The sequence below is a fragment of the Limulus polyphemus genome, unplaced genomic scaffold (assembly GCF_000517525.1).
Source record: "Limulus polyphemus unplaced genomic scaffold, Limulus_polyphemus-2.1.2 Scaffold58, whole genome shotgun sequence".
Classification (NCBI taxonomy): domain Eukaryota; kingdom Metazoa; phylum Arthropoda; class Merostomata; order Xiphosura; family Limulidae; genus Limulus; species Limulus polyphemus.
In genome coordinates this window covers 1043608-1071323 of record NW_013665668.1, presented here as the reverse complement: position 1 = coordinate 1071323, position 27716 = coordinate 1043608, and the positions used below count along the sequence as shown (strand labels likewise).

General features: G+C 33.1%; 1 protein-coding gene and 1 long non-coding RNA gene across 2 annotated transcripts in view; one reads left to right on the top strand and one right to left on the bottom strand.

The window, feature by feature from the left end:
* LOC106464260 (G2/mitotic-specific cyclin-B3-like) overlaps positions 1 to 17432 on the bottom strand; it is an 84455-nt gene extending 67023 nt beyond the window's left edge. Inside the window, exon 1 of the mRNA XM_022392265.1 lies at positions 17416 to 17432. The gene's annotated coding sequence lies outside the window, so the exon portion shown is untranslated. The remainder of the gene's footprint in view (positions 1 to 17415) is intronic.
* Positions 1845 to 9708, top strand: LOC111087069. The gene is made up of 3 exons (XR_002611794.1): positions 1845 to 3133; positions 3405 to 3552; positions 9161 to 9708. It is a non-coding gene; the product is annotated as an uncharacterized LOC111087069 (long non-coding RNA).
* Positions 17433 to 27716: the final 10284 nt, after the last annotated feature.

Genomic DNA, 27716 nt, shown 5'->3' with positions numbered 1-27716 from the left:
GTATTACATATGCTATTGTTTAAATTAGACAGATTACCCGATGAACAACCCTTTAAATAATGATAATAGCGAAAAATAAAACTTTTACGAAAGATCAGTTCGATTTACTTTTTGAGAATACATTTTTTTGTGTCATTTCTCTTTGAGTTGTTTTGGAAGGGTAACAAAACTCACAAGTCAAGATCTAAGAAAATCTATAGAAACCAACTAGAAGACAAGTCGTATTAACAAAAACTCACAAGTCAAGGTCTAAGAAAATCCTATACGAAACCAACTAGAAGACAAGTCGTATTAACAAAAACTCACAAGTCAAGGTCTAAGAAAATCCTATAGAAACCAACTAGAAGACAAGTGTATTAACAAAACTCACAAGTCAAGGTCTAAGAAAATCTATAGAAACCAACTAGAAGACAAGTGTATTAACAAAACTCACAAGTCAAGGTCTAAGAAAATCTATAGAAACCAACTAGAAGACAAGTGTATTAACCAAATGAAATGTTTTTCTTGAACGAAAAATTAATTTAGTTTAAGACATCCTTTTAAGTGTGTTAGTAAGATATTATGTTAAGAGATTCAATAAGATGGTGTCATAAGAGTTTCAGTAATATAGTTCGTTAAGATCTTCAATAAGATGGTCAGTTAAGAGCTTCAGTAAGATAGTCTGTAAAGAGCTGCAGTCAGATAGTCTGTAAAGAGCTGCAGTCAGATAGTCTGCTAAGAGCTTCAGTAAGATTGTGTATTAAAAGATTCAATAAGGTAGTTTGTTAAGAACTTCAGTAAGATAGTCCGTTAATAGTTTCAGTAAGATATTCTGTTAAAAGCTTCAGTAAAATAGGTTGTTAAGAGCCTCAGTAATATAGTCAGTTAAGAACTTCAGTAAAATAGTTTGTTAAGAGCGTCAGTAAGATAGTCAGTTAAGAGCTTCAGTGAAATAGTCTGTTAAGAGCTTAAAGCTTCAATAATATAGTCAGTTAAGAGCTTCAGTAAAAGTCTGTTAAGAGCTCCAGTAAGATAGTCTGTTAAGAATTTCAATAAGATAGTTCGAGAACTAGATAAACGTGGGGATAAAGTTATATACAGACTTGTGTGAAGTATAACGCTATAAATAGCGATATAAATCCCAAAGTTTTTTCTTTCTAACAACACAAAATGATGTATAGTTTTTAATTCATAATTGTGTTTACTTAAACTTACTCTTGTATTATGAAGTCTCATTTTTACTATGTGTATGTAGAGTATATAAAATTGAACACAAGGGTTGTGCAACAAACACCACATTTGTTTTCTGTTTTGTTAGCCCACAATAATAGTGTTATTTTAAACTTGAATTTGTGTCGTAGTCATTCAAACACAAGACTTTCGTCCTACAGAACACAAATTATATTGTTTTTAACACAATTTTTTTGAAAGTGTAGATTCTATAAGTACAATGCTTAAATCAAGCTTTATTATTTTGAAGTATAGTGACGAGAAAGATTAAATTTATACAAATAAAAATGTTTTAATAAGTTAGGTATTTTTGTTTGTATTATGTTAGTTAAAGATTTTAAAATAATTCTGAAAAACACTGATAAGCGCAACAAGCTCAGAATAAATAATAAAGTGATAAAAATTTTTTTTTCTGTATTTGAAATGAAAAATAAGTGAAAAACTGCTTATTTAATATGAAGTACTTTACGATGTACAATTTGGTTCTAAAATTTTTTATTTGTTTGTTTGTAATTAAGCACAAAGCTACACAATGGGCTATCTGTGCTCTGCCCACCACGGGTATCGAAACCCGGATTCTAGTGTTGTAAATCTGCAGACATTCCGCTGTGCCACCGGGGGGTGTTCTAAAAATATTTAACAATGAATAAAGAAACCTATAATTTCATTTTTCATACAAGATTCTAATAAGACATATTTATGTTACTAATACTTTTTTGTTTTCAGCATAAAGTATTACACAATGTGAATTCAGCTTCTTGTTTATTTAGTGTGTGTAATTTTTAAAAATAACAGCGTTTTCGTATAGTTAAGCACTTATTCATTAATAACAAACATAGTAGTTGATACTTTACAAGGACGCCCTCTATTAACGACGCGATAGAACTAAGAAAATTGATGAGATGAAAAGAATACCTATGCACATGGATGTATGAATTTATGTATCTTTATACACAGAAATGTGTCTGTGTAATGCCTACATAAATATGTAGTAAATAAACTAGTAAACGTTTTATGAGTAATTGAATATAAACGGATTAAAAAAGTGTAAAAATTTGTCCCTAGTTTATTCAGTAAATTCACTGGTTGAAATATAAAATAATAATATGATGTGCTTAAAAACTGTGCACAGTAGAAACTTGACGTCATGTGTTACAATAGCGGCGATATTTATTATTATTTTTTCGAGGTTGAAATAGCTGTATGAAAGAGAAAATGCTGTTATCGTTTTGTGCAAATGAAGTTAATTGATCTTCATTGAGGTTCTTACAACATTATTTTAATGATGATAAACTGGAAGATTTTATGTTCTATGAAATAAGAAACGTTAAAGAATTTCGCGTGGAAAAGATAAAAAAAAATATACGTTCATTGCTTCAATGTTAAGTTTGTTTGTATCCGTTATCACATAACATCATTTCATTGTAGTGTTTAGCTGTAGATTTTCTGATAACGACCAGATTCTGTGAGTGCGTTTCTGCGTATGCGTTACTAAGTGTACTTGCACTGCTCGAAGGTAAAAAAGTCTGGAGACAGTCGCGGGCCGTCTGTGTCTGAGAATAAATGTGTGCAAGGAACGCCTTGTGATGCGTGTAGTTAATTCACTGAAATAAGGCATAAAGACAGCGCATTCATTTACTGTCATGTGTCACTCACTAATGATTAAAAAATACAATGTTTGTTTGTGTTAGCTACCATATAACATCTCTTATTACCGTGTGTCTCATTCACTACTGGCTGAAACACGATGCAATAATGGTAGTTTTGTTTGTGTTAGTTACCATATAACATTTCTTATTATAGTGTGTAACACTCACTATTAGCTAAAACACGATGTAATAATGGTAGCTTTGTTTGTGTTAGTTACCATTTAACATTTTTTGCTACTGCGTGTTATTATTGGCTAAAACACGATATGATAATGGTAGGTTTATTTGTGTTAGTTGCTAAATAACATCTCTTGCTACTGTGTGTTATTATTGGCTAAAACACGATATGATAATGGTAGGTTTATTTGTGTTAGTTGCTAAATAACATCTCTTGCTACTGTGTGTTATTATTGGCTAAAACACGATGTAATAATGGTAGGTTTGCTTGTGTTAGTTACCATGTAACATTATTTACAACCGCGAGTCACTACTGACTAAAAACACAATATAATAATGCTGTGTTATTTACAAACAAAACTCCATTAGACGAGCGCACGAAGACGGCCGTACTTTTGAGTGGAGAGGGATATTGACCAGAAGAAACTCAATCTGTATAAGGTTGAGTATCAGAAAAGAAAACCAGTAACCTGAAAGTGGACTTTCCTTCATCAAGGGTAAATGGCCATTGACCATAGTAAGTATGTTGATTAGTTATGTGGTCGTTGTAGCGGAAGTGACACGTTTCGCCTTTTTCAAGGATATGACCTAAATCGTGAAATAGCATCGCAAATGTATGTGTATGTGTGTGATGTGCAAGTGATGGGAAACAAAAAGAAAGAATAGTTTTGATATAAAAAGAACTTACAAAAATATGTGTTTGTGTAAGAAGTAACGTACAGAACTATTGAGAGAATACCCAACAAAAGTACTTAAGGATACAGGAACTGGAGGAGTGAAATATTAATTAAAAATGCAAGAAATGAAATACACACACACACACACACGTATATATATATATATATGAGAACATAAGATTACTGGATATTAAATAAAAACTTATAATCCAGAGATAAATATAATTTATCTTAATTAATAGTAGTTAAAATGTTGATAATGCAATAACAGAGTAATTCGTTTCAAAATATATTTTTTTAAAAGATTTGCCAGAAATACGTATAGTTAATATACGAATATCATTAATACCGGGGCCAAGATTCGTACCATATGGAATGACATTGTTTAAAATACTGAACCAGTAGGCGTCTTTTATTCCTCTGTCGACTTTGGATACTAATGAGAACCATATCATTGACAGAGTGGTTGAGTTGGTTAAACTGTAGAGTAATAGGAAAGTCTTCTTGAGTCTTGACAGAAGATTTTTGGCTATTGTATTCTGTAAGGATGGATTTGGGTTTGTCCAATATACTGATGGTTGTATTTTTGGCTATTCTATTCTGTGAGGATGGATTTGGGTTTGTCCAATATACTGATGGTTGTATTTTTGGCTATTCTATTCTGTGAGGATGGATTTGGGTTTGTCCAATATACTGATGGTTGTATTTTTGGCTATTCTTTTATGTAAGGGTGGATTTGGGTTTATCCAATATACTGATGGTTGTATTTTTAGCTATTCTATTCTGTAAGGGTGGATTTGGGTTTATCCAATATACTGATGATTGTATTTTTTGCAGTGTATAAGATATATCGTGGTTTGAGTTTGACAAGAGATTGGTTTGGTTATGATCTAATGTTTTTTTTATGTTGGTCAAAGAAAGTATTGATGATATTTGTAAACTCACAAGTCTGACATCGAACTTTATTACAAGGGGAACAGAAATTCTGTGGCGCGTTTTTCTTCTGGAAGTAAACAACAGTAAGTAATAATAAGTTCAATGCATTCCAAAACTGGCTATTGCATTTATACATCCAACACATACCTTAAACGTGCGTAAGCTTGAAACATATGAAAAATGTTGGAATACGTTCATCTTTCTAAACTAAAAGGAAAAGAAAGAGCGGGTATGTTTTGCATACCAAAGTTTTAGATTTATCTATGTTATATTACTGTATAAATAGCTAACTACCGTTCGTAGTACTGACTCGTAATACAATATAAGTGTGTTAAATTTGATTGTTTTCCTTATCATATTACACCATTCACCAACTTTGGCTGAAAAACAACGTAACTAGTTCACAAAACATATCGATGTTACATTGTGTTAATTATCAGTTATGATAAACATTGTCGTGTTACACGGTAACAAACACAAATGAATCTAACGTTATAACGTTAGATTAATTTGTGTTTGTTACGGTATAACGTTATTTAGAACCTGTGTCATCACAATGTAATAATGTTAGGTTTGCTCGTGCTAGTCAGTACTGACTGACAACGCTATGTAATAACAATAGATATGTTTGTGTTAGTTGCTACATGGTATTACCTTATTACAGTGTATCACTACTAACTGAAACCACAACGTAAGAATGTTGGGTTTATTTGAATTAGTTATAGCATAACATTACCTAATTCCGTGTGTCAGTACTGACCGAAAATAAACCCGATCAAGGGAGACCAGATACAATATCTGTCAGTTCGTTTTAAACAAGCAGAACTAAAAATTTTGGAATAACTCTTTAGAAATGGTCGAAAACAGAGGAAGTTTCATCACGAACTTCGCAGCTATACAACTAGCAGTAAATGACTATTTTACAGGAAGGAATATTCGCTGGTGTGGTAAACAAATTATAAGTATCTAATTGCAGTTTTCTGCTCACCCCGAACTCTGTCAATATTTCCCACCCACCCCAAAACAAATTTGATAAATAAACTCATATATATATTACAAAATCTAAATTTTTATTCCGACTAATAATAAACACATAGCAGCTAAATAGCTAACAACAAAACAATCACATGCTAGGATTGTGATTTCGTTTCGAATAAGCTGGACTTCCTGATTTTTTTGTAAGGCAATCTTCAACCATCGGCCTGAGATCGAATTGAGCAGCTTCTTGTCCATTTAAAGCAAACATTTTGGGTCTGACTAGAGTCTGATCAGTGACCTCGTATATGTGTACCTTAGACGACGTTTCTCGTTTCCTAGCAACACTATCATTACCGTCTACAAGTTCATATTCTTATTAGTCTAGAAAATAGAACGGATAAGTTTAAACTAAATTAAACATTTCTGAGTTTCTATTCTATATTATTGATTTACTTTTATTTTCGTCACACTAAAGTCGTTTTCTTTAATAAATCGCTACTTTTAGGTAATTAACCGTATTTGATAATTGTTTTCCAGGTAGGTAATATGAGTCTAAAACGAATTTCTGGAACTTCAAAAGTCCATGTGTACGGAGAATGACGGTATATATAATTCCCTTTGTTATGTTAGTCGAACAGTACCAATGAAGTTAAAGTACCTATCTAACTCAAATATATCAGAACGTTGATTCAAGCATGCAAAATGAAGTATTTAGCGCACACCTAGGACTAGAAATTTCAGAATAATATGTCGGTGCTACTCTGTGCTCGTACTTTGTCTTAGAGTTTAACTGTCGTCCTAGGCAAATCCTGATTCTGTAAAAAAGAAAAAGATAAACGGCTATTATGTATATCAATTAAATAGTAACTATGCAGTGTCAAAGTAAAATTGTATGTAATATGTGTGCACATGATCAGAAATTCACATAAAAACGAAATAATATGTGCCTATCGTTTCTACCTTGGATGACAGACGTTGACCTATTATACTCATATTTTCGTAATTCAATATCGTTGCTGTTACGCCGTTTCTTGTATATGTAGTTAAGTATCCTAATATTTGTTGTCAAATTCGGAAAACAAGCATGTAATGAATACACACATCATAGGGTACAGCTGTATATATATGGAAATATTGAATCTAATTGCCAGCCACTTTGAGCTCAGCCTTCCGTCCATCGTTTCCTAGCATGTAACTAACGGTGTTGTCAGAAAAAACAACAACCAATAAAAACACCGACAGGAACAAACATTGTCTAATGTCATCTATTAAATAAATATAAAACAAAATAACGTACTAGGTTATTTACTTTATGTCCTTTAAACGAATACATGTTTTAATTGAAAATCACTAGCACACCGAGCGGATGTGTACACAGTGTTCTGCGTGCATATAATCACAGTCGATTTAGCGATAACATGGGCTAGTTCTGAGTTCGAATCATTAATTAATTTAGTCTGTAAGATTTAATTCTAAAACTAAGAACAATTAAAAAATACAATAAGTGAACCCTTTTTATGTTAGCTGGAAGCAATGAGCATATATTTAAAGTAGGATTTCATCCATTCCTACTAAGGCGCGTTGAAACATTTTTGTTCAAAGTTGTTATTGTTATCTATTCATAACAAAGAACTCTGACCAGTTGTAAACATTCCAACTAGTATCTCTGACCAGATGTAAACGTTCTAACTAGTATCCTTAACCAGCTGTAAACGTTCTAATTGGTATCTCTGACCAGTTGTAAAAGTTCCAACTAGTATCCCTGACCAGATGTAAACGTTCCAACTAGTATCTCTGGCTAGCTGTAAAAGTTCCAACTAATATCTCTGACCAGGTGTAAAAGTTCTAACTAGTATCCTTGATCAGATATAAACGTTCTGACCAGTATCCTTGACCAGCTGTAAAAGACCCACTAATATCCTTGAACATATGTAAACGTTCTAACTAGTATCCTTGACCAGCATGTAAACGTTCCAACTAGTATCTCTGGCTAGCTGTAAAAGTTCCAACTAATATCATTGACCAGACGTAAACGTTCTAACTAGTATCTCTAACCAGTTGTAAACGCTCCAATCAGTATCTCTGGTTCTGCATCCTTAAACTGTTATTTAAATTCCAAATAACTTTAAGCTATTTAATAATATTTCTTACGCGTTGTAAATTTTATTCATGGTATCCTGATAAGTTTCAAACATTCTACCTGTAACATCCCTGATCAACTTTAAACTTTCTACCTTCAATATCCCCTATAGCCTCAAATGCTACATCTAGATTTACTGATAAGTTTTAAAATTTCTTCTTTCAATATCCATTAGTTTTCGTGACTTTTTAAATTTTCTACCTTTAGCATCCTTTAGTTTTCGTGACCTATTTACATTTTCTAATTGCGGTATCCTTTAGTTTTCGTGACTTTTTAAATTTTCTACCTTCAGTATCCTTTAGTTTTCGTGACTTATTTAAATTTTCTACCTTCAGCATCCTTTAGTTTTCGTGACCTATTTACATTTTCTAATTGCGGTATCCTTTAGTTTTCGTGACTTTTTAAATTTTCTACCTTCAGTATCCTTTAGTTTTCGTGACCTATTTAAGATTTCTACCTTTAATTTCCTGTAGTTTTTGTGAGAATTTAGATTTTCTACCTAAGATGTTCTAATCAGTATTTCTATTTCCTGTAGTTTTTGTGACCTATTTAGATTTTCTTCCTAAGATGTTCTAATCAGTATTTCTATAGTGTTACAAATGATATGCAAACACTTTCTTTAGATTTCACTTATTGCAACAGTCGCATGCCTTGAAGTTAGATAAAAATATGAAAGAAGATTGAGAAAAACTAAGTATAAATTTACATTGTATTATGCATTTCACTATAAATGTTTATGCAATGCTGAGTATCTGTCACTCATTTGATATTTTCTTATGCGACATATTGGATAAACGTTAGGTCAGAGACCCATAAAATTCAGGTATAGCAGTTCTTATTTTGAACTACTGACCACAGGGAAAAGGAGCCAATCAGCAGCCCTATCACCTCTGGGACGTTTTTCAGTTTTGTAAAGGACAACGGGGTTGACTAAAAGTGTGGATCGTGTTCAACGACATTAAGACGCATATTCTGGGTCTTCCGATATGCAACCTGGTATGCTAACCATTAGGCCACACCCAGCTCTCTGTTATATACTTACACTTGGGTCTCACAGTCTAAATTCCGAATTGTTTTAAATGTATTCAAATGTCTTTGGTCATAGTGGTTAACATTGATATTTTCTGAGAAGTCAGTCTCACTCTATATAAGCGCATGTATATTATTAATAAAGTTTTACCCTTATTATGTAATAATTGGATTTATGTTTTATGCGGATCAAAGGATTTTATCACTATTGGATACAACTGAAATCAGCACATAAAATGTTATTAGTAGAACAGTGCCATTTATCAATACTTTAAAGAGATTTTACTGTTTTTTTTCTTAGTAAATATTTGTGACTTAAGGAGGTACGACGATAAAAAATTCGATATCTTTTTAACTGTTTGTAGTGAAGCACGAAGCTATCCAATGGACCATCTGTGCACTGTCCAACACGTTATAAGCCCTCAGACTAACGGCCGAGCCACTGTGAGGAGAGGGGGCGGGGGCTTAACTGTTTGCAGTATTTTTCTTTGATTATCTTATTATTATTATTATGTTTAAGATTGACAACAGAGGTCAAAGTACTGCAGAGCTAGCTCAGATTAAAACCCAAAAACTTGAGCGCTTTTGAAGGTAGTCATTCTAGCTTCAAGGTTGAATTCATCCAGAAGAAGAAAAATGTATCATCCGAAAATGTTGAGATTATCGGGCTTCTTATTTTGTGATTCATCCAGTTATTGATTTCTTAATATCAAGCACAGATTAGAAGTGATGCACGTCAAACGGGAACAGTGTAGTGTTGTTATATAATAATAGAAGCAGTGTACTGTTATTATAGAATAATAGGAATAGTGTTCTTATGTGTGGATTCCAACGATGATAAAATAGAAAATATAATGTACCGTCGGTCGATGTAATTCCAGCTGTTATATAATAAAGTATTGTCATGATTCTATCAATTTGTAAACAATAAAAAATGTAATTCTGACGGGTGGGATTAATAATCTTACTATAATGAACGTAGTGTGTATGTCAGTATCTATGTATGCAACCAAAATACCCGCGCCATCTATTGAATGGCACCACAAACGAAAATCCTTGAAAAATTTCACACTTTTGGTATTCAAGATTCAGACAATGAGAAAAATAACTTTGATATGTGCAACAACGATTTCTTTATAATAGAACACAAATTTAAATAAAAGTACTCTACTCACAAGAAGAACACGACTTTTAGACTGTACGTGAGGGTTTGATTATATCTTGATTGATGTAATTTTTATATGTAGTACAGAGGAACTGGAGTTCTTAAAAAATATTAGTTTTCAATAAATGGTACCACTTTTAATATATATATAAACATTAGAGTTATATCAGTAAAATTTATGAAAAGGTTGAGCTCTGTACATTGAATGATTTTGATGCTGTTTGTTATTAAGCACAAAGCTACACAAAAGGCTATCTGTGCTCTGCCCACCACGGGTATGGAAACCCGGTTTCTAGCAGTATAAGTCCGCAGACATACCACTGTGCCACTAGGGGCTGATTTTAATGCAATGAGTTGCGTATGACTAAAGAGCACAATCCGAACATTTTTTTTTCACATGCAGGACTTCACAGAAAAAAATTCTTTCTCAGAAAATGTTCAATTTTTATAATTTTTTAAAAATGAGGTATGAATACTACAATTAGTAATTACTAGCACAAACAGCTGCCCATAGGGCGGCGTTTCTGATAATAATAATTATAAATAAATTTGTTTGTAGTTAAGCACATAGCTACTCAATGGGCCATCTGTGCTCTGCTCACCACGGGTATCGAAACCCGGTTTCTAGCGTTCTAAGTCCGCAGATATACCGCTGTACCCCTGGGTGGCTATCATAAACATACAGAGTTTACTCGCTGCGAACTTAATAATTTATCCTTCATTGAAAAAAATCAAACTAACTCTGTCCTATCAGCGTTTAAAAACTATACAGTGCATGAGCAAGATTTGTACATGTGATTTAACCGCTATACGTGTTTAATTCAATCAACAAACTCGTTTTTTTTTAAACACTAATATTAAGAATAATAAATAAAGAATCTCAAAATATTAGTAGACATTACAAAATATAGAGCACTTATTCCCACCTATCTTTTTTTTTCTTTGATAAATTAGATTATTATAATTCGTCCCTGGTTAATATTATTGTTCGGACGTAACCCAGTGATTACCTTAGCCGGACTGTGAAATCGAAGGTTCATGGTTCGCGTCCTGTTGTAGCATAAAACGAGCTTCCCATTTTGAGGCCCTTGGGTGTTTGTTCTATAAGAGTGATAGTCGAAATTATTTATTTGGTCAGACAAGAATAGCTTAACTGTTGGCGGTGGGTGCTTTTGACTAATGCTGTGTTCCTTTTAGTTTATCAGCTTAAGATTAAGGACTGCTATGCAAAGATAATCTTCGGGCTGCTTTGATCTAAACGTCTAAAACATTTGTAATATTATGTGATTTTTGTTTTACTATCTTATTTAGTAATTAACCTTTGCATTATGAAATATTCTGCTAAAGATATTTGCAATTAACTTATAACAAGATACTTCTGTATTTTCAGTATTGAAAGATTTGTATAAAAAAGAACATGTAACCCTATCGAATCAGAAATATTTAACTTTAGCTCATGGTAGTATCAGCTATTCATTTATCTTATCAAATACTAACATATTAAATGTACTTATTAAATGCTCTCCAATCAAAGCAAAGCGTTGATTTGGACAAATTTGTACTTTGAAATGTGAGAGTCGTAATGATAGAGTTTACAGCTTGGATTATTAGTTATGCATTTTAACTCATTGGGGGAATGTTGCATGATTGCATGATCTTAAAGGATTGGGCATAGCTTAGTAGTCATTGAATTGCGTATAGTAAGGTCCAAGGTTCGAGCTGCGATGCACTGCTGAACATTCTCTGTAATTTCGGCTCTAATGGTGTTATAATTGTGCCAGTCAATCCCAATATTCGGTTATGTCTAGCTTAATCGGGGCGAGTGCCCCATTTAGCAGTTTTAGATTAGGAATTGCTACGTCTCAACCGATAGGAGTGTTTGAGCTGATCATTTAGCCCAGATGTCATGAAATACCAAGATAACAAGGTATTTTGAAAAATTATTGACAATACTTGTCCTTTAAAACTTGGATACAGAATAGATTTCCCGTGTCATATACAGGAGTTCGCATTGTTTTAAAATGTGTTAGAATCAAAAGCAAGACTCAATGTAGATGTAACATATATTTGACAAAATACCGAAAAAAATGTATTATTATTTGAAATAACAAAACATCAAAAGATTATAAAGTACATTTGTCACAAACCAGATAGAAATATATGTAAAGTTGTACAATACAAACGTTCGCTTTGATGGAAAACTGAAGTTGGAAATACTGTCCAAAAATGCCGTAGAAAAATTCACAATGCCATGAAGAAAATGATTTTTGGATAGTAACTACGAGAAAGATTTTTAATCTGCAACTATCACGGACAAAATGAAACACGAGTTATTGATACATAAAATATGATACAGCCACCAAAGGTTAACATTTACAGAGAAGATAATCAGTAAAAATACGCGCCTGTGATCACACGCGACTTTTAAAACAGAATCTTAATTTTTTGTTTTCTCATATCAATAAATATATTTATATGTATATGCACAAAGCAAACAATGAACAATAATTTTCATATCGATAGTTTTAAATTCTTAACGCCAGGAGGAGCATCCAATCATAAACTACTGATCAAAAAGAATTTGTTGATATTCAATGAACAGTAACCTGAGTTTCTTTAGCTGCCTTTATTTTAAACATAAAAATTGTTATGTTTATCTTATTTTTCTTTTTTGTTCAGCTTTTGTTTCTCCAAATTATAGCATTTTTTATTCATTTTATTTTATTCAAGTAATTAATATATTCTGATTATAACCTGACTGAACAAAGTTTCATACGTCAGCAATATAGGCTATGTTACCAAAAGTAGTGGAACAGTAAACCCCCAACTGGTAATGAACCGCTCATAGTGAATTTGTGGGCGAATCCCATGATGCACTGGGACCAGCAGCTTCAACAACAACAACAAATACAAAACCGAACAAAACAAATGGATTCATGATGCCACGTTGAAATGAGATCACAGATCTTCACTGGTAGTATGAGTCTCCTTCGTACCAGATTGAATACGGTTAATGTGATATAGATGCAAAATAATTATGGACGTGTTAGTGTGAGATATTGGCTCGGTCACCCGAAATTTGTCATTCATCAGTCCACATTGTAAAATGAAACCGTCTGAGTAAGAATCTGTGAGAAGTGGATGTTCGAGGATTTGGCGTAATGGATGTATGCGTTATAAAGCAAGTATTAATAATTCAAGAGAGAGAGAGAGAGAGAAATACCAAAGATCGATGATTTTTTTAACACAATGATACTCGTAAAAAATCAATGAAACAGAAGTGAAGAACTCAATAAAACTGTCAAGGACGCGAAACAGTGAATGAGCCAACCAACAAAATAATGGACTATGACAACAACCTGACTTATCATTTTCGCTCGCTTGAATTTTAACAAATGAATAGTAACAAAAGTATAACGATTTCATAAATAAGTTAGCCGTGATGTTACTTTGAAATCTTTCATGGGACTGACCTTATAGCACTTATTGATATGTAGAGCAGCATCGCCTCTTCTAACTGAATTAATCATAGTTAGGAGAACTTGGATAGCGACAACTGTATCTGCCCACATGCCTTCTCGGTTGGTAACCCTACAATATTAGCTTTCGAATAATCAGGCTCTAACCGACAAGTGAGAAGTAAGAGACAGTCTAGGCTGGCTGCAACTAGAAAAGTAACACGTCTAAAGTCACACTTTCATGCCGACAATAACAGACTTTCCTTGTGAAACCAAAACCGTAGAAAGATATAATTGTATGATAAGCTTAAGAAAAAGTATATGTAAATATAGTTCTTAATGTAAAAATGCCACAACCACGTACTTGGCATTATATTCATCACTGAAGACGTTTGTGACTGCTCATGATTGCATGTCAAACATCTATTATCCACACTGAGCTCAAAACTACTGGACTTTACAAATGGGCTGCAGCCCATAAGCCACTCATCACAACCATGAATCCAAAGTATTGGCTATGAGCTTTGAACATGCAGTGAAGAAAAGAAACATCTACCACACCGAGTTTGAGGAGATCATGAAGAATGTTAGGCATAAAATAGCATTGTTCTAATTGTGAAGAGCAGTAAGAATAGAGCAGGGTACAGGGGGCAGGTTTTAACTGGTTACATTTGATCTATTAGAAATAAAGGAATCATAAAATTATTGTTATATTGAATCTAAGTGTAACCTCTCTGATTCTTTTGGAATACTGCCTCAGGGACAAGATCCCAGAATCTCATTTCATATAGAGCGGATTCACAAGAGAAATGGAAATCCGTTCCATCAAGTGTACCAATCATTATGAGCAAATCTAGGTAATGCTTGATTTCATAGGTTGGCCTCAGCAGCGTATTGTGGCATTCTCTTTTCTTGTAAATCTTGGACGGTGGAATCGTAGAAATTCGAAACGTTCGAAAATCAAATACGTTTGAAATATTATCATCAGCCATACACAATTTTCTATGTACTTACATCTCACATCATCTAGTATATTACTGAGTCCGAACTATCATCATCAGCCACACACACTCTTCTATGTATTTACATCTCACATCATCTAGTATATTAATGAGTTTGAACAATTATCATCAACCACATGATTTCTATGTACATACATTCCGTACCATCTAGTATCTGTATGAGTTTGAAATATTTTCATCAACCACATGATTTTCTATGTATATATATATTCCAAACCATCTAGTATTTGTATGAGTTTGAAATATTTTCATCAACCACATGATTTTCTATGTATATATATATTCCAAACCATCTAGTATTTGTATGAGTTTGAAATATTTTCATCAACCACATGATTTTCTATGTATATATATATATATTTCAAACCATCTAGAAGTTTATTGGATTTTTTAATAATGTTTTTCTCCCCATCCTAAACTGTTCCAAGACATAATCTAGCTACCTACTGTATTGACTATTTTTCTTTTAAGTTTAAAAAAAGGAACCGAAAAAATAAAGAAAAAGAAATAATAGTAGAGCAACATATACATAAAACGGCCTTTTACAGACCGGTCAACATGCGAATGATGAACAGTAATAAACTAATTACAGCTATTTCATTCATAGATAGTTTAGACAAACATTAAAGTTGTAATGCTTTTAGAGGAAAACTGCAACACATTTTACTGAGCTTTTATTGGTAAAACTGTAAAAAGAAAAAGTGTTGTACTTAAAGAACAAAATGTCATTATACCTGCGCTTTATCTGAGACTTGTATGTCAAGTGTTTTACGAACGAAAGCAGGAACTGGTGCCGAATTTATTAGGATCGTTTTAAAAAAGGAATGCAATATACTTGTCAAAACGGATGCCTAACTAACGAGAAACGCCAATAAACAATTTATGTTATTTACAATTCTAATCACAAGAGCAAAGTCACCGCTCCATGATGTCGATAATGCTAAGCCTGCTAACCTTGGTACTTTAAGCTTTCGCGTGCCTCACATGTCCACTTCTTGACTGATCAGCTGACGGCCCGTCGCCAATTAGAATTTCTAATGAGCGCTGTCTACCGTGAGCTAGAGGAACTAACCTATAATCAACAACTATCAGTACTAATCTAATTATAGACGAGTTTAACTTGCTGTCATTAAGGTCACCTATAGATTCTTAACTTGATTGTAAACTTCTTGGACATTGCATATCGTGATCAGAGGTTGAACAGTAGGCTATATTTTCCCCTTCCAAAAACTAATAGCTAAATGTTACCAAGCGTGAGTGAGTGATTAACCTGCTAAAACACCTAGTACTTGTTCATCAATAATGAGAGTAATCACTTGACCTCGTCATTCGCCGGCGAGATGAGTTTTTGGTCACCGTTCAAAATGCATGATCCGCCTACCAAGACAACGATAACTTTAGCTTTGCAGTTAAGAGGAATATTTATTAGAAACGGTTGTGTGGCCGCGGTGTGTAAGAGTTTCTTTAATCGGACTACGGAACCGCTATCGTTTACTTCTTCCAGACATTTGAGGAGTCTGGGTGGTCATATATTTTGCCAACATCAGAACAACTGTTTCGGTTTTAAGAGGGCGTGGCTGCAGTGATACAACTTGGTGGTTGTTTAAATACGAGAAAGTACGGAATGCTTTTTGCAAAGACGTAAAAAAAATGCAAAAACTTAAATTTACGTTACATTCTAATGTTTATGAACAAAGTATCGACAGCTTCTTCCAATTAATGCCAGACGAGTCATATATTGATATCACCTTTATGTATCTTTTCTATCAACATTGAAAAACATCATACGAATAATACACAGCCTTTTACGACATGGTGCTTCGTTTCTATTGTCAGTAGATAATCAAAATATGTATAGTTTTTTAAAGTATTATTTCATAACGATTTTTACAACTTTTTTACCAGGACAAATAATACCAAATCGTATTGTGTGTATTATCGTATACAGTAGATATTACTAACTGAAGTTAGAGCATCATTGTATACAGTAGATGTTACTAACTGAAGTTAGAGCACCATCGTATACAGTAGATATTATTAACTGAAGTTAGAACACCATCGTATACAGTAGATATTATTAACTGAAGTTAGAACACCATCGTATACAGTAGGTGTTATTAAGTGATATTAGAACACCATCGTATACAGTAGATATTATTAACTGAAGTTAGAACACCATCGTATACAGTAAGTGTTACTAACTGAAGTTAGAACACCAACGTATACAGTAAGTGTTACTAACTGAAGTTAGAACACCAACGTATACAGTAAGTGTTACTAACTGAAGTTAGAACACCATCGTATACAGTAGATGTTATTAAGTGAAGTTAGAACACCATCGTATACAGTAGATGTTATTAAGTGAAGTTAGAACACCATCGTATACAGTAAGTGTTACTAACTGAAGTTAGAGCATCATCGTATACAGTAGATGTTATTAACTGAAGTTAGAACACCATCGTATATGGAATATGTTACTAACTGAAGTTAGAGCATGTGGCTTGTGAGTCTTTGTCTCTTTCCTTTACACCATAAGACATATTGTTTTTGTTTTTTCGTAGCGTTCGAATGTCTGTGTGTAGAGTTAAATAAATTGATCATTAAAATTCAAGAACCATTTGGTCAAATAAAAATTAAGGTAAAAGACATTTAAAACTTCTTCGGTGACGTTTGGGAGGGATTATAAGAATTAAAGTAAAGTGGAACGTATACTTCAATCACATTATATCTGCCATACCCAATGCCGACGAAGCCTTTCGCCCAAAACCAGGCACCTCAATTCGACTGCGATTCGATAAAGACAATGGTTGTTGAGACATTATTTATATTATCAAGTTATGATTTCTATCATGTTTTTATGAATCACATACTAATCATAATTAGGTTAAAGATTAATAACACAATAAAAATTATTTATTTTAACAACAATTATTTATTATTACCATTTATTCTTTACTTGAATTAACTTTACTCACCATTCAGAAGAACTGACAGCACATTATATTTATTTAGACATAGCTTCCACTTCATAGCGAACTATGCCATCTTTTGAGATGGACTTCCCGCAACAAGAAGTGGTCATGAGGCCAAACTGGTATAAGCTTCCACGAGATAGCAGTTGTCATATGTAACTTTTACCTAAGCATGTTTACGACCTATCAACATACAGAATATATGTACAAAAATTTAGAAAAAACAAAAACAACAAATTATCAAGAATACAACTTACTATAAATATATTATATAATAGTTATGGAACTGTTAAATTATCAGTTATTTCGAGTGTGACACGAGTACAAAACCATAGGAATAGGAGACATAAAAGCAACTTCTAGAAATTTATCTTTAAAGCTGCTAAGCTTTTAAACAAAATAAATAGCAAGTAAAAACGTCCCAACAGTTATTGAAACCACGCTGTAAGTGTAAAAAGCTTTTCTGGGATTCACCATGACATCTGAGATTTCAACACAGGAATTCAATTAAATATGTGGTTAGCACACGTGAATATTCAACATCTGATAAGTCCACTTTGAAGATCATAGTTTATTTCAAATTCTATTTATATAATATAATACTATAAATCCTGTAATGTGTTCACTCAAATTTAATATGGAGATTTGTCACACGTGAAGGTTGGAGTTTCAATTTTAATCTGTTATAGAGTTTGAAGAAAATATGCACAGAAAAGAGTAAAACCATTAATCTTACTCAAAGTATGTCAAGAAACAGTTTGATAAATATTTTTTTTGGAATAAAAAATATATGTATCCATTAGTTACAATAAGTATTTTAACATCTTTAAAGAAATATATATACACGCACAGGTGGAAACTTGTATATGTTTTGGATGTGTGTAATATCTGTTGGTTTATTTTTAGTAAAGTTTGATAGCTAGTATCAGGCTTGTAGATAAGATTAGCCTATAAAGAGTATAGAAGAACTTAACTTTAAGGATTCAACTATAAAATTGGAAAAAATGTTTGAGTATTTTTTTAGAGAAATTAAGTAGAACTTTCTATAAATGGACGCAAAATCATCAAGATTTAATGGAGTGCATGACTAAAAGCTACGATCGACAACAACATATATTAAAGAGTTTTACTGAAAGAAACTTAGGTAGAAAACAGTTTATTGAAAAGAAAGTATGAACTTCAGATAAGACTAGACGAAAAAGAAAAACATCTTACAATATTTTGTATCATTTAAGCAAAAACATAAACAATTTTCCGAGAGAAAAAAAATCATTTTGGAAAAGCTTTCACAGCAGAAAAATTAAGTAAGTTACGGAAGAATGCAATTCAAGAGGATCTCTTACTAGTACCTTTCAAATCTCATGAAACAATTAATGAGGATCTCTTACTAATACCTTCTAAATCTCATGAAACAATTAATGAGGATCTCTCAGTAATACCTTCCAAATCTCATGAAACAATTAATGAGGATATTTCCAATGAAAAAAGATAAGTTAGAACAAGACTAGAATTGGAAAATTTGGAGATTGAAATTGAAATTCTGTAAGTTAGAGTGAAAAATCAAAAGATAAAATTCACTTGAAAATGTGGAATTTATTTAACAAAAAGATAAAGTGTAAGAAAGTTTTTGAAACATTGGTAGAATATTAGAATGATTTATGTAGAATATAGGTGAGAAGAAGTGAAAAAAATGGAATCAAAAGAAGTGTGGTATAAAGAACAATTAAAGAAAGATAAAAAAATCCAGAGAGATGGAGAAAAATTCAAAGGAAAGCTATTACAAATGGAGCGAAAAATTCAAAGGAAAGCTATTACAAATGGAGCGAAAAATTCAAAGGAAAGAAGAAAGTAATTGTTATAACAATTCACAAAAATGTAGAAGAAATAACCGATACACTAACAATACTAGGTAGAATCTAAGAGTTGCTGCTATAGATGATATATATGTTCAAAGTCACCACAAGATACAATGACATAAAAATATAAGATTAACACCGAGAAACTTTAATAGGATGGAAGATATGAGGCATGGAGGAAGAGAGAGAGTTTACGAAAGATCCATGATTTGGAAAAATGATCACAGAGTTACAAAATACTTTTAGGTAACCAGGCTCAATATTTTATGGAAATTAAAAAAAAAAGGTTTCTTTTCTTTTTGTATCCACAGGTGGAAATATGTTTTGGTTATATATGTACATAAATACATATATATATATGTGTGTGTGTGTGTGTGTGTGTGTGTGCGTAGTTTGTGAAATGTAGCTAATTTTTATGTTTATTATTTGGTGTAACTTATCTTTTAATTGCTTTCCACCAATCCGAGTAATTAACCAAAAAGATCTTTAATTATATTCGACATTTAATGTTTCTTTACCTAAAATGAAAAAAAAGTTTTAAGAAAATTGACGATTTCAAGTCCAAATTAACGTTACTAATATATATATATATATAAAGAGAGACGAACCTTTAATAATTTTAACGTCTTTCATAGCATGCTTGTAGTATATCACGAGATCACGAGCAATTAGAAAGCAGTCAACGCTTCCAAGTTAACAGTCCACAGATACCTCTACCCCTATTTTAGAAAGTTGTAACCACTTCTTTAAAAATTAACGTTACGAAATGTGGGTTCGTCCATTAAATAGCGATTCATGTGTGCTGATGGGTTACATTTACCTTTCTGATTTATGTGACCCTTCTTTAAAATAACCGTTTATCCAAGCTTTTGTGATAGTGATTATTGAAACATACAGGATTATCATGGCGTTTTGAACAGTACTTTACAATCTGAAGTTGGCACATATTTCTGTTGGTTCTATAATAAATTTTCAAAGATATGGAATAATCTAATTTTACATGACAGGGTAAAAATACTAAAAGTAGGATGACTTTATTTGTTTGTTTTTGGAGCAAAGCCACACTGAGCTATCTGCTGTGTCCACATCGGAGAATTCAACCCCGGATTTTAGTGTTATAAGTCAATAACTTATCGCTGTTACACCGGAGGACAGCAGGAAAATGTCACACCTTCAAGGACTATGTCTTAAACATTAAACGTGTACATAATATTTCAACAACTCAGTTTATTTCTTAGTCGTTTTGACGGATACCTGGATATTTGAGATATATCAGTAAGAGACAAATCTAAAATATTATCTGCCTTTCTTTAAAGATTTGAGAAATTCGATCTTCTTTCACTTTTTATCAAAATTTCACTATACTAGCTGAAAATACCCACGCTCTACTGCGGGGTTCAAAGGTCTCCTTGTGATTCAGAGAGGCTTCAATGTACCAATGAAATTCCTCTATTATATCCAATTGACTCAATATCTAATACTATAGCCGAAACAAACAACAACCCTGAGCAAATGTACCAAGTTTCGTTGCGCTAAATTATGAGTGGGGGTACGAACACAGTTTTAAACATGGCGCCCCAGGGATCTCAAAGGGAACCAGGAACACAAAGTCCAATATCACCTTCGAGTTTAACGGCCCTGCAAACCTACTCCTAGACTTCATTATGCCTGGGTATCCTTCAGGGGGAGTTTCAGACCCCCCTTGGTAAAAGGTTGCGCCATACAAATATGGACACCTCTGAACCATCCCGAGTACGCTTGCCAAGTTTGGTTCTGCTAGCTTCAAAACTGTGATAGGAGTTCGCGAAAAACTTAATAACAAATTCACAAGCACACAGCGTGAATTACTAAAGGATTTATCAAAAATGCTTGAAAAGTGTGACAAAAAAGTATCTTGACTCTAAAACAAATGGTAATACAGAGTTAATAAAACCATTTTTATGAAGTTTGCTGTTCGCTTAACACTGGTCTAATTTCATGCCGAAGGAAAGGTATTTTTTTGAAAAGCAAACCTATTTCATCAATAGCACGCACAGCTTGTACAACACATATAAGCACGGCATATACTTGAAACATTTGAGTATAGACTTTAATATGAATGATGAGACGATACGTTCAGACGTTTACTTTGAGTCCGGCCCGGCATGGCCAGGTGGTTAGGACGCTCGACTCGCAATCTACGGGTCGCAGGTTCGCATCCCCATCCCACCAAACATGCTCGCCCTTTCAGCCGTGGGGGCGTTATAATGTGACGGTCAATCCCACTATTCGTTGGTAAAAGAGTAGCCCAAGAGTTGGCGGTGGGTGGTGATGACTAGCTGCTTTCCCTCTGGTCTTACACTGCTAAATTAGGGACGGCTAGCGCAGATAGCCCTCGTGTAGCTTTGCGCGAAATTCAAAACAAACAAACAAACTTTGAGTCCAGTTTTAAGATAAGTGAAAAAATGTGAACTGGAATCATTAGTACAGACGCAATGGAGCAAAATAAGAAATTTACACAGACGAGACTGCAAAGAGCTGTGCACAAAAACTTAAGAACGCAATTGTGCAACTAAAAAGAAAATAAGTTGTATTATAAACTTTTGAAAATTATTACAGCTGAGGTTGATTAGGAATGATTGAGGGCGTCCGTAGAAAACAAGAAGATAATAAGGCAACTAAATACATGTAGTCGAGATTGGTACATATAGCACTATCTAGCACCCTTTTGCAAGATGAAATGATATATCATATCTGCCTTTGTCCCAGATGAAGACAAGTCCATCTCTCGAAAACGCTAAGGTTATATCTTTTAAAATTTGTAATGCATACTGGAGGAATTAACACATTTTGACAAAACGTTTAGAAAAAAAAAAGACCTTTATACTCCATATATATATAAAATACATAGAGTATAAAGGTCGTTTTCTAAGGTTATATCTGGTTGTTTGAAAGTGTTTAACCAACCTTTGCGATCCTACGTCTTTGCTGCCATAAATATATGAGTTTGATACTTTTTGTTCATATAATTTCTGATGCCAACAATTTCGTTTTTCTATTTCTGAGACCATTAAATGCAAATATAAAGACGTAAAAAAAACATAAGAAAAAAAATCGCTGACTATACATGATCTAGATTAAGCAATATTAATCAAATTATACTTCACAGTATAACATAAAAAGAAAATCGGAAAAATATCGATTAACCCCTCCCCCCCACAAGCTTTAATGAAATGGATACCAGAGGGTAGCTCTCCCTAATGATTGATTTGCCAGAATATAATTTTCTTTTCCACAAGGGTTAACCAATATAAAAGTGACAATAAAGTCGAAAGCGTTGAAATTTAAACCCTCTCCCTCAAGCCACAAACTGGAGATAAATATAAAATAAGTACTGGAGACTAAGATAGTTAATGTGCATGGGAAAAAAAGAGGTATTGACATAATAATAGGGGTGAAGTATTTATTGAAAGTAGTAGAAAGAGAGCAAGAAATGTGGAAAACTGGGTAGTCATTAAGTGAATCTTGAGGCATACGGTTTCGCAAGATCATATGTTTTGTTACTATGGATGTTTCAGTTTAATTGTATAATGCACTTAAAATGATTTGCATTAGGCTAATTCTCAATTTTCCATTGAAAACTATTTTATTAATAACCGCATTGTCACAAAAATGTTTGTATTCTAATTCTTGTTGAATTTTTTTTTTATCTTTACAAAATTAGTTAAGTAGCAATTTAGACAAGTTTTGAAATGTTAAACATGAAGCGTTATACGGACATTGTGATATTGAAATTATCAATGCATCAATAATTCATTAACGTTCTTCTCTATTTTAAATTGGAAAGGGCGTGTTTTCTGTAACTTATTCCAAGTAAAGTACTTTTATAATCGTACAATACAACAGAACGTGTTTGGGTACATAACGTTAATACGTGTTTATTTAGCTCCGAACACAGCTACAGTGATTTACAACACAGTGGCTGATCTCATCACTTGGTTACGAACCTTGTTTTATGTGACCTACAACCGTAGGACACGCCATTGCCCGTAAAGCTATAATTACGGGTAGTTTTGAATGATTTTGCGAAACGGTGTTTGCCGCCCCGACTCTTATAGCAGAATCTTCTTACTGCATGCAAGTGTGGTGTACAACACGGATGTTTTAAAAAAGCACAGTTAGATCGACAATTAGACTGATGCAGGACTGAGAACAACAAACAGAGACAGAATGAGCGATAACAAGTCTATTTTTCTGTCCTATTTATCATTACTAGGAGCCAACAAGCAAATGCAGTCAGATTACAGCATCCATATACAAGTTATAAGTAAAACTAAATATATATATTCACATACTTGTATGGGAAAGTAAAAAGAAAAAAACAACAAAAATGCACATTTAGATAAATAAACGGAGAGATCTACACAGTGACAAACAAATAAAATAACATAGAATAATTCGTAACGAAGTTATTAACTGGTTTTTACTATATGCAAAGCACTTAAACTACCAAACGATATACACTTTTTCGCTTCTTAAAGAAAGGTGTGGATAGTTATAATCCAAACTAATATTTTCGTATGTACTTTTTTAAGCCTTTTCATGTTTTCGTTTTCATTTGTTAGTTTTATCATTACTGGATCGGAAGTTACGTGTGTAATAGTAGCTAATGTCTTGATCTAACCGGATGATGTTCCTAATCGCTATAATTAATAAGACTGGAGACGACAGGAAACGTCTCTCACTTCCGTACCCACAGGATCACACAAGGCTATAATCTAAATCCATTTAGTTATCTTAGGTCGATCACGTTCACAACCTCTAGTCTCGTGTATGTTGGTCAAGGCTGAAATCAGAGAATTACGTGGCTGAGAATTAGGGCAAGGTTTAACAGATTGAAAGGATATTATTAAGCTCACCCTGAAGACGGTATACTGTTGTTTTCAATAAGTATCCTTACTAGAGAACGCCTTGATGACATTTAGTACTGTGTAATTAGATAGGTAGTTTGGTTGTGATTGAATTCTCAGGACAAAAGTAAACATAAAAAGGCTTACACACTTCATTGCAGGCTATCACAGTGGGCTCTTTTTTGAGCATTTTTTCTAACCGGAAACAAACCGTATAGACATAAAATGAAGGGAAACAAGTTTAATGCTAACGTGCATTGACAAACACAGACATTCACTGTCATCATAATTTTACACGTTCCATTAGACATCTATAGACATCAAATATTTGTATATGATTTATTTTCTTCGTGTGTTTTACATTGAACACATAAGAAATGAGAAAAAAAGCAATATTTATATATTTATAGTGTATTTGATATTTTGTGAACCAAGACAAAAACACACTATTTATCCCCAGAAGCCTTATTTTTTGTAAAAGGTTCCGGTCAATGTCCTTCTTTGAAAGAAGCCTATAATTTCAGAAAAGAAAGGCCTAACACGTTGTAGTTAGCTATTAATGTTGGCTTGCCCAGAGATCTAAACCTAACCCCTACCGTTTATAGTCTTCATTATGAGTTAAAACATGGATCATTCGATAAATTATTTTCTTAGAAAACATTATTTATTCAAACTTGGTTAGGCATTTTTAAACAGCAGAGTAATATATGTATATGTGCTAGATATCTCAATCTATAACAAAGTCAACTGAATGGCTCAGTCTATAGCATGGTTTACTGAATGGTTTAGTCTAGAGCTTTTATGTACTCAATACATGTTTTCAACATTATAAATACTCTAGATTGAACTATTCAGTCAACCATGCTACAGATTGAATCAGTCGGACAATCATCGTATAGATTGAGCCATTCAGCCAACTTTGCTATAGACTGAGCCAGCCAGTCAAATACACTATAGATTTATCCATTCAAACAACCATACTATAGATTGAGTCATTCAGTCAACCTTGCTATACATATATATTGAGCCATTCAGTCAATCATGCCATGGTTTGAGCCATTCGATCAACCTTGCTATAGATTGAGCTATTCTATCAACTGTGTTCCAGACTGAGTCATCAGTAAACTGCTGTAGATTGCGCCATTCAGTTAACCATGTTGCAGACTGAGTCATTCAGTCAACCTTGCTATAGACTGATCCATTCAGTTTGTTAGCCTAATACAAGAGAAAATATAGCGAAATTAGGAGTCATCAACATCAAAATATTCAGAACGTAAAAACATTATTTTTGTATTTTAGATTCCTGGGAAATTTATAAAATATTACAAGATACCATAATGCACAGACTGGAACATAATTCATATATCGTATTTAAATTGCTACCGAGAACCTTCGTGATATTTGCTGTTATTATGTTTAACGTGTTAGTGCTAATTCTACGGAAAATTTGGTTCTTTGTTGATGTTACGTAGTTTTAATGTTCAGCTAGAACAAGCTACTGTTACTCTCAAGACATCATCAAAAAATTTTGATGCACTATAGATAGATGAAAATTAGTATCAGAAAAGAAACTCATTTATCCTTGGTGAAGGAAGGATCCACTTTTCGGGAGCGCTCGAGTTGTCAGGTTTCTAACTTTTTTTTTTTCTGTTGAAAAGTAATAGAAAGCGTTAAGCTTCTCGCTTCGCCACTAGGACGCCCTATACACTGGAAAATCCATATAAATCATATGCCATGGATATTATTAAAAGTTCAAAATCTGGAAATTTGCTTTTGTTGTCGAATTTCGAATAAATTTTATATTTAGATAAAATAACCTTTATATACAAGAGGATAAAAAAGTTACTGTATGGTTGATACTGTACGGATATTATAGTTAGTATTATATGGTTGGTACTAAATAACACGTGACGAAAACAACTCAAACTGATTTAAATATTTTTTATTTTAGAGTAACAGCTAAAAATTAATCTACGTCATAAATAGAATAACTTTCGCACCCCCCCCCCCCTTTGTAGTTCAGTGGTAAGTTTGCACACTTACGACGCTAAAAGTTGGCCTTTAATACCCGTGGTTGGCAGATCATAGATAGGCCTTTGTGTAGCTTTGTTATTAACTACAACCAACCAAACAGTTTTGTACCGCCCTGTATCTTATACTGATTGGTCATTGGTAACCTATTGGTCCATTTCAGCTGTTCCATCTTCTAAACTAAACTAAAACTATTATTAAATAAATTTTAAAAAATCTTAAAGCCAGCCCTTATCATTCATGTATTTATCAAGTCTTTTCCTAAACTCACTTAAATATACTGCCTCTACAACATCCGAAGCCAACATATTCCAAAGGCCAACCACCCTGTTAGAAAAATAAAACTGTCTTAGCTGAAGATGACTCCTATCTTACCAACATTTATATTTGTGTCCTCTAGTCCTAGTATTCTCACAGTTAAGTATGAAAAAAGATGATGCATCAATACTATCAATTTCCTTTACAATCTTAAATACCTCAATCAGATCCCTCCTAACTCTTTTTTTTAAGATAAAACAATTTGATAGATTTCAACCTTTCCTCGTATGACAACCCCTCAATCCCAGGCACCATTCTAGTAACTCTTCTCTGAACCCTTTCCAACAACTCAATGTCTTTCCTAAGGCAAGGAGCCCAAGACTGAACACAATATTTCAAATGTGGCCTAACCAGTAACCACTTTAGACTTGTATTCAGTATTTCAGTAGATACAACCTAAAATCCTATTTGTTCCACCACTAGCAACAGCACTCTGCTTGGAGGGGTTGAAAGACTGATCAACCATTACACCAAGATCCATTTCATTCATAAAACTTTTAAAGTTATTATCATCCAAATGATACTTATAATTCAAATTATGATAACCTACATGCATTATCTTGCATTTATTATAATTAAAACCCATATGCCATTTATTTACCCAACTCACTAAATTATCTAAATCCTTTTGTAAATCAGCAGCATCCTCTTCACAGCTAGCAACACCTAAGACCTTGATATCATCTGCAAATTTTAGAAATTTATTGAGCATTCCTTCATATATGTCATTGATGTAAATCAAAAAGAGTAAGGGTCCTAAGACTGAACTCTGAGGTACTCCACTTGTGACATTAATCCAGTTTGACTGAACTCCATTTGTAACAATCATCTGCTGTTTTCCATTCAGCCACTCTTCTATCCAATTTGCTAACTTATTCTCCACTCCTATAGAGCTAAATTTTTCAAGCCTTTTATGTGGTACCTTGTCAAATGCTTTCTGAAAATCCAGATACACAAAATCCACACTCTTACCTTCATCTACATAAACAGTAACATTTTTAAAGAATGTCAAAAGATTTGAAAGGCAAGATTTTCCCTAAGTGAAACAATATTGTCTATCAAATAACATTCTAAACTTTGTTAAATGACTTTGCAAAGCATCTTTAATCAGACTTTTCAAAACTTTTTCCACAATTGATGTAAGACTAATGGGTCTATAATAACTGGGACAATTTTCATCACCTCCCTTGAAAAGAGGAGTTACATTAGC